This window comes from Sinocyclocheilus grahami, unplaced genomic scaffold (assembly GCF_001515645.1).
Source record: "Sinocyclocheilus grahami isolate Dianchi unplaced genomic scaffold, SAMN03320097.WGS_v1.1 scaffold1889.1, whole genome shotgun sequence".
In the NCBI taxonomy this organism is placed as follows: Eukaryota; Metazoa; Chordata; class Actinopteri; order Cypriniformes; family Cyprinidae; genus Sinocyclocheilus; species Sinocyclocheilus grahami.
In genome coordinates this window covers 13,704-23,055 of record NW_015507068.1, presented here as the reverse complement: position 1 = coordinate 23,055, position 9,352 = coordinate 13,704, and the positions used below count along the sequence as shown (strand labels likewise).

Genomic DNA, 9,352 nt, shown 5'->3' with positions numbered 1-9,352 from the left:
CCATTTTGTTTTATTAGTTTATTTATTAGAATTTGAAAGATAATAACAATATTGATTGATAAATGAGATCTGATTTTAGTCCTTGAAAACCAAAAAAGTAGTGCAAGTCCTTGAAAGTCCTGGAATTTTATTTTTGCAGTATCTGTACGAACCCTGTTTAAGTTACCAGTTCTTGGACCATTTTAATGTTTTTGTTGTTGTTAATTGAACTGAACTGTAGTTTTCTGTAGTAAACGGTCTTTGTATATTTCCTATTTTATATTAATTTCCTAGTTTTTAATTTAACATTATTTCTTTTGAACAAAACAATTTCAGAAATGTAATGTTTTAGATTGTAGGTCATCTTGTACCCTGTCAAGGACAAAGCTAACCAACAAAACTTGATATCAAAAGCATCCTAAATGTTACATGTGTTTGCACCATATTGTAGTGAGTAAACATTTTTGTTATTGGTGTTTCAAATATCCCACCATATTCTGTAGTCTGAGCCTGTCAAGGGCTAATGGCAATGGCAGATACGTTACTAATTAGTTTCAAGGTAAATCATTTTATTTTCTTGTTTGCCAAATAACTCTGTGTATGTGTCCGCCCCCCCAACCCCCGGAAAAAAGTTCAGGCTCAGGATTTTTTTTGTTTTTTTTGCTTTAACCCCTGCAGTCTTTGTAACATGTTTCCGCAATGCATTTCTAACATTTATAATGTGTTTGGAAACAATTCTCAGAATTGACTTTACACAGACTTTAACTCTTTATTTATTTTTTTGTGATAATTTAAAACTCAATTTATACACTTACTGGATACTAGATTAAAAACACAGCAGACATTCATTTTCATAATTTTGATTTGATCATTTTGATCCTTTACACAACATTATGTATAATATTCTGAATCTGATGTATCATTTTCATTGTCTCATTTAACAGCTATCAAAATGAAAGATGACTCTAGTCATTCACAATTCTCTGATGATAGCTGTACAGACTCTTCATCTGAAACTTCTAGATCTGATTCTACCTCAGACACAGATACAGAAAACAAAAGGAAGAAGAAAAAGGGCAAAGTCAAGGGCAAAAAAAACAACTCAAAATGTCTGGCAAAAAAGACAGGAAGTCAAAGAATGCTCCATGGCAAAGAGGTACAATCACAATTTAGTTTCAAAAACACTATGTATGAGTTATATTCACTTTTTGTTGTTGCTGTGTCCCTGAAGTAAATTTGAACCTATTTTTGACTATCTATTTGGCACAAACTGAAATCTGCAGAAAAATGCACTGTTAAAGTAAAAAGTAAAGTACTGCAAAATGCAGTTAAAATCATGTGAAATATAGGTTTTGTTAATGAGGAACAAATTCTTGAGAAAATACTTTTAAAAAATTACATTAAAATTATATTTTTTTTGCTCGGTTGTTTGTAGACACATAAATGGGTCGTGTACACATGAAAACAAGACATGACGGGAGTGTCAGGGCTCTGTCACAAAACCATGAATAACCCTAGACCGAAGTGACAGAACCCTGACAATAAGTTAACTTGGTATAGTTAACAAGTTGTTAATAAAGGATTAAAAAACATTATGTAAGTCTTTACTAACAAGCTATTTAAACAACAATAAATTGTTAATTACAGTAATAAATAAATTAGAAACTCACTATTTGTTTATAACTTGTTAATATGTTAACAACTTAGAAACTACAATTAATAAACTATTAATTAACTATAAATGAACAGTTTACAGCTAATTAAACATTAAAAATGTGGTAATTACAGTGACAATTAAGAACTCACAGTTAGTGTGTAGTCTATTAATGTATTAACAACAGTCTATAAACTGTTATATTACTGTATAATTATTATAAAGTGTTAAAAAGTTATAACTTAAGCACAAACATCAGGGCCTATCACAACATCTCCAAGGCCTGCAAAATGGCTCAGCATGAACTCATGAGGGTTAAGTTCATAACTCATCTGAGCATTTCTGCTGAACACTGCAGCAAATCGTTCATGAATCAAACTGATCCAGTTCAACTCACTTTTGAGTCAGTCACAGCGGTTGCCAAGTTATCAACACACTGAATCTTTCCTACTGAAATGAGGCAGGAACCAAGAGTAATATGATCCTCTGGGCTGAGGATTTCACGGATGAAGTGGAAATAAAGCTATTGTAATAATCAAATTTATAAGAAAATGGAACATGTTTTTAAATTAACATAAAACAGTTCATTGAAACATAATGTTCAAATAAGTCACTTAAGGAAATGTAGGTATTATTTCAATATCATAATTGGAAAACAGCATTACAAAATTCTAGTTTTTCCAGGATGCTTAGAAGCCCTGATTGTTTTCTCATCATGTTTTTGAGTAGGCATTGCCTGCCTTGTGTCCTGATACATTCATACTACAATATAGACGGGAAATATCTACTAGCTACAGTTATTATAACATCTATTCATCCACATATTTGAACCTAGTGATTGAGTGAATGTGAAAGTCAAACCTCAGTATGTTCAGTCGACAGTGTGAACTCTTCAGTCCATCAGAGAGCAGCTTCACTCCTGAATCCTGCAGGTGATTGTTACTCAGGTCCAGCTCTCTCAGATGAGAGTTTGAGGATTGTAGGGCAGAAGACAGTTTCACAGCATGCTTCAGCAAGACCACAGCCATCAAATCTGACAAAACAACGATTTTCTTGTTTTGTACTTGTTTAATGTATTCAGTTGTTTGTCTGATGCGCACACTGGTGTCTTGTGTGTGTGTGATCAGGCCTTTGAGCAGGTTCTGACTGGATTTCAGTGAAATGCCCATCAGAAACTGCATGAACAGGTCCAGATGTCCTCTCTTACTCTGCATTGCTTTATCAGTGGCCTTCTTTGTTAAGTCATGAAATTTGACATTTCTAAAGAAGAACTGAAGCTTTTGTCTTGCTGTAGTTTGTGAATCTTCAAAGAAAAACCGAAGCTCCTGCATGTTCTTGTTCAGGTAGCAGAGGAACACATGCACTGCAGCGAGAAACTCTTGAACACTCAGATGCACAAAGCAGAAGACCTTTGTCTTATAAAGTCCATCTTCCATCTTAAAGATCTCAGCGATCATTCCTGTGAACACAATGTCTTTCCTCACATCAATAGCACAGTCTTTCAGATCTTCCTCAGAGAACACAATGTTTTCCTTCTTCAGCTGTTTAAACGCTAGCTTGGCTAACTTCAAAATCATCTTTCTATTTAATTGTAAGTGCTCTGAAAGTTCTGTTTCTTCTTGTTCATCATACTTCTGATTCTTCATGTTCATCTGTATCCGGAGGAAGTGAATGTACATTTCAGTGAGTGTTGTGCTGATGTTCTCTGCATTTTTCTTGATGAGAATATCCTGAAGTACTGTGACTGCGATCCAGCAGAACACAGGAATGTGGCACATGATGTAGAGACTACGAGACGTCTTAATGTGTGAGATGATTCTGGAGGCTTGAGTCTCATCTGTGATACTCTTTCTGAAGTACTGCTCCTTCTGTTGGTCGGTGAAACCTCGCACTTCTGTGAACAAACCCACATACCGAGGAGGGATCTGATTGGCTGCTGCTGGTCGTGAGGTCACCCACACAAGAGCTGATGGAAGCAGCTTACCTTTGACCAGACTTGTGAACAGCACATCTACAGATGATCTTTCCTCAACAGTGTCCAGTGTTTCTCTTTTAAAGTTCAGCGGCAGTCGACTCTCATCAAGTCCATCAAATATAAACGCTAGCTTACATTCCTTATATAACTTTGATTTCTCCAGGTCCTTCAATTCAGGATAAAATTTCAGCAGAAACTCATGGAGATTGACCTCTCTGTCTTTAATCATGTTGCTCTCTTTGAATGGAAGCAGGAACACACACTCTATATCCTGATTGGTGTTTCCTTCTGCCCAGTCCAGGATGAACTTCTGCACAGAGACAGTTTTTCCGATGCCAGCGACTCCCTTGGTCAGCACAATCTTCTCCTCATTGTTTTTCCTCAGTTCAGTAAATATATCATTGCATTTGATTGGTTTGTCCTGTGTTTTTTTTTGTTCTTAAAAACATCATCAATCTTCAGAATCTCATGTTCATGATTGACATCTTTCATATCTCCCTCTGTGATGAACAGCTCTGTGTAAACAGTCTTGAGATCTGTGTCGTTTTCTTTGTTGCCCTCAAAAATATATTTAGCTTTCTGTTGTTTTTGTGAGTTTTCAATAATTTTTGCAGCTCTATAATTAAAAACAAATAAATAAGATTGACAAAAAACAAACATTAAATAAATTTGACAAATATAATATTTTTCATATCAGCATGATCTGATGCAGACAGATTAAATTCATACTGCTGAAAACAGCAGTCCATCCCTAACAACTTAATTTCAATTTTACAATTTTTGAATATGTTTTTTTTATGTTCTTTCCAGATCATGATTCAGATCATCTTTAGGCCATGCTGACTAATGTTACTAAAAGCTGATGAAGGGTTTCCACATCATCTAGCACATTAAAAAGTTTATGAGGCTGTATTTACAACATGTTTTGACCTGCTTAAATCAACCTTTGCATGTGTGATTGTAATCATGCCTTCATGACACCGAATGAATTTGGTGACGTTGCCACCTATTGTTTAACTTTACTAAACAATTGTATTACATTATACAATGTTTAATTAAGGCTTTTAGTCCATTGTAGACTGGGAATCACTGGAGACATGCTGTTCTATTCGATATATTTTTATAAGATCTGCCGCTATTGCCTTCAGCCTGAGCTGTGAGAGAGAGAGAAAAATACTCACTGAGAAACATAAATCACACAATCACATCACCAATTTTGTCAAAAGGAAAAGGAAAGTTTGTCAAACCATCACACCGCTAAACAGTCAATCATGCTAGTCACAGTGAATTAAACATTACCTTTCTTGTGTTCATTCTCCAACTGTTTAACCAAATCATTCTGGTTCATCTTCCTCAGGATGTCCTCCATTATCTTCACAGCTTCTTCTGGTCCAAAACATGCCACCATCTTAGCCACTGTATTTAACCTATTTGCATTCTCCATTTCAGATTTTGATATACACACATGATCTTTCTCTAAGTGCCACTGAAACTCCTCGTTCATCTTTTACCAGTTCCTTCAGTGAGTTCACTAGCAGATCTTTAACATATGTCATCGTCCTTTACAGCCTCACAGCTGCAGGACAAGAAGAAGATCTGAGGTAATTTCACTCTTAACACAGGGATCAAATCTTAACAAAGTGCTCAAATGTTATTTGGATTATTTAGCTGTGAGCAGAGACAAATTAATCATCATAAAATATTGGGCTGTGCGATATTGAAAAAAAATGGGATATGCGATAGCTTGCTAAAAAAATGCGATATTCGATATGCGATACGATATTTCTTTTTCTAAAATCAATTTAAGTTATATTAAAACATATTTTAAATTAAATAACCAAAATATGTTTCACATTATTTCAGGGAAAATAAAACGTCACTACAACTTCTGAAAGTGAACAGCCATGTTTTACTATTGCATAAAACAAATCAGACATTTTAACAATGTAAACAAACAAACAAAAAGAAATAAAATAAATATCACCAACTCTTTGCTCCACTTGGTATATAGTTATATCAACCTGAAAACATCAAGAACATTAAGGTAAACAAAAACATTTGAAACAGAGTGGAGTTACTTCTTTGCCCTCTTATTGTTTTCTTAACATGGCTTGCTTAGTCACATTTCAGCATTCATACTAAAATTATTACAGATTTTTGGACAAGAAAACCAGTATGTCCACTTTGCTTGGTTTCAGAGATGCGCGCTGAAATGTAACTACATTGCCTGAGGTGCTGAAAAGTCTTTCAGATGGTGTGCTAGTGGCAGGCACACAAAGATACTTTTGCGCCAGCTTGCTTAAGTGTGGAAAATTGACCTTATGAATTCCCCACCATGCCAAAGGGTCCTCCTCACTATGGAGTTTGGGGATCAGAATGTGGCTGATAAATTCTGCTTCAATGATTGCTTGGTCAGGGGATTCAGATGCAGATGTGACCAAGGTCTGTAAGAGGCTTCCTAAAGACTTCTTCATCTTCTTTGCACTTGTGGCTGTGGCACTTTGGCTCAGCACCTGCTGCTGATGAGATGTCAACATCAGGTTGTGTCTCCTAGAAAAGAAAGTAAAATAATTAATAATAAAGTATGGAGGCACTCATGAGCTCAAATCATTCTTGCCATTTAAAATACTCTTACCTGAATTGCCTTCATTTCTGATATTACCCTTGAACTAATTTCTGGCAGTTTTTATACAAATGTAGTCTTTTTTTAACCTTGGGTCTATAAAAGAGGCAATGCTCAGCAGAGATTGGGTTGTGGGATCATCAAATTTTGACTCCATGTTGGCCAGCACTTTGGTTTTAATTGAGCGTGTCAGCTCGGTGTCTTCATCATCAGCAGCGTTTTTGTCTTCAGTAAATGAAGAACTGGCAGAAGATAGGAAATGCTCACGTAGTCCTCCCCAGACAGAGCGTCTGTAAATTCCTGAAGTGGCTTCAATGCCTTGTTTACAGATTCAAGGACTTCAATGTCCTGCCAAGATGGAACCAGATGTCGTGTACTCCGATTTTCAGAGAATTTGTGACAGAGCCCTCTGCTGTTCCAGTATCCTTTCCATCATCTGCTGCTTAGTGCCCCATAGTGTTGGGCACTCTGTGATCAGACCATGTTCTGGCAGTTTAAGTTCTTTCTGTGCATTCTTCAGTGCTTCTTTTTTTTTTCCAACTATGGGAAAAATGTCCCACCAGCCTTTTGCACATTCCTATAGTGCGACTGATGCGTGTCTCACCTTTAACAGCATTTTCTGGATAAAGAAAAGAAAAAAGTTGTGTTTTAATTGACAAATGATGGTTTCATAAAATTAAAATTTAATTATAAATACAAATTGATTTTAATAAAACTGTTACATCTTTACTTTAACTTAACAATAATGCTTTATTAATTTATATTATATCTACACTAGAAGAAATGTGACAGAATACACACAATAAAACATGTTTTATGAAAAATTATATGTTAAAATAACTACTGAAATAAAAATTTAAAACTTACCAATGGCAAGGTGTAGTCTGTGCCCGTAGCACTGGAGATGGGGCCAAGCATTTATTTCTGCAGCTTTGATCATATTGGTTGCGTTGTCCATGGTAAAACACACTAGACATTCCTCATTCAAATTCCAACCAGACAAAGCCTCTCGCAGTCCCAGAGCTATGTTTTCCCCGCTGTGCTCACTGGGAAAATATGCTGTCTGTAAGCACCGACTTCTCATTTTAAAGTCTTGGTCAATAAAATGAACTGTTATACTAATGTACGGCTCTGTTGTCCTACTGGACCAGAGGTCCGTCGTACATGCAAAATGTTCGACATCTCTCAGTTCCAACATGACGCGGTTGCGAGTTTGCTCGTACATTTGGGGGATAGCAGTGTGGGAAAAATAGGACCGAGAGAGAATGGTGTACCGTTTATCTATGGAATTCATCAGGTGCACATCAGGTTTCCCGACTGTGGCGATCGGAACCATATCCTTTGCCAGATATTGTGTTATGGCCTCTGTTATCTCTTTATGGTGGCGGGAGCTTGCAGGATATGGTGTTATGCTTTCAAAGCTTGATGCTATGTATTGTTGCTTAGGTTCGGGAACGAGGGTTGATTCACCTGTGCTTGAAGATTTTTCTGCCGAGCATTGCTGATACAAATTGTTGTGCTTCGCTTTGAGGTGACTGAAAAGATTTGTAGTGTTTCCCCTTTGCGTTGCCACTCGAGATTTACATGTTTTGCATATAACTTCAGTCTGCGTGTGGTCATCTCTTTTAAAACCAAAATACTGCCATATCTTTGAGGTGCTTCTTTGTTTTGGCACTAAATCGTCGGTAGCAGCTGCAGTTGCCTCGGACTGGCTCATTTTTATCAGATTAACTTGCTATGAGAGCGATATGAGAGATATTTTTTTTATATATATGTTCGATATATCGTGCAGCCCTAGTGCAGTGTCTCCTTCCCTCTCTGGGAACCATGGTTACATGCATAACCCGAGATGTTCTCCTTCTAGGGAACTCAATGCTGCGCCCCCTAGGCCCAGGCCTGTCCACCTGGTGGGAGAGCACCAAGGAAGTGACAGACAAACAAAGCCTTTCCTCAGAAAGGGACCATGCCACTGACGCCACGGGCTCAAGGAGACCACTACTTAAAGACCCTAGGAAGGGGAGCAGTCACTGAGCTAGCACACATATATCCTCAGATAGCTATGTACCTAGGAAGGGCTACCAGAAGGGGGGCTCGACAGAAACTACCCAGACCACAAAGGGTGGGCTGTCTACTTACGACCCAAAAGGGGAGACAGCACTGTCCAGGTAAGGGCTCAAAAGACTGCTACTTAAAACCCTAAGCAGGGGAGCAATCACTGTGCTAGCACATAGCTATCCTCAGATAGCTAGGCTGTAGGAAAAAGGGACCACTCCATAAGAGGGCTCATTTCAACCGCAATGGAACACAGCTAGCCTCAGATAGCTGTATTCAGGTAATCCCAACCCGCCATACCAATGGCTGGAATATAACCACCCTCAGATGGCTATACTAAGGAGATCCCCAATCCGCATCAGAGCCTAGATAGCCTTCCTACAGAGCTGCCCAGACCACATAGCTATCTACTATGTCTATCTACTTTCTACCCTAGCAGGGGAGATAGCACTGTCTATGCAAGGGCTCAAAGAGACCGCAACTTAAGGTTTCCTTTCCGGTTGAAACTTCTTCCACACTGTTGGCAGGTGTAAGGCTTCTCTCCAGTGTGAATTCTAATGTGTGCTTTAAGAGTTTCTTTTTGACTGAAAAACTTTCCACACTGTTGGCAGGTGTAAGGCTTCTCTCCAGTGTGAATTCTAATGTGTGCTTTAAGAGTTTCTTTTTGACTGAAAAACTTTCCACACTGTTGGCAGATGAAATAACTACTACTTCCTGTCTTTTCAGTCTGTGAGCAACTAAAAGAGTTTTCTCCAGTTAAGTCAAGTCAAGTCACCTTTATTTATATAGCGCTTTTAACAATACAGATTGTGTCAAAGCAACTGAACAGCATTAATTAGGAAAATAGTGTCAATAATGCAAAATGACCAGAGTAAACACTAATTTTTCAGTTAAAGACAGTTCATCATTGAATTCAGTGATGTCAACATCCAGCTCAGTTTAAATAATATCTTTGCAAGCAAGTCAACGATATCGCTGGAAATGAAGTGTCCCCAACTAAGCAAGCCAGAGGCGACAGCGGCAAGGAACCAAAACTCCATCGGTGACAGAATGGAGAAAAAACCTTGGG

At 37.6% G+C, this 9,352-nt stretch overlaps 1 pseudogene; it reads right to left on the bottom strand.

The window, feature by feature from the left end:
• Positions 1-5,016, bottom strand: part of LOC107573196 (protein NLRC3-like) — a 6,358-nt pseudogene extending 1,342 nt beyond the window's left edge.
• Between the last annotated feature and the right edge of the window lie 4,336 nt (positions 5,017-9,352).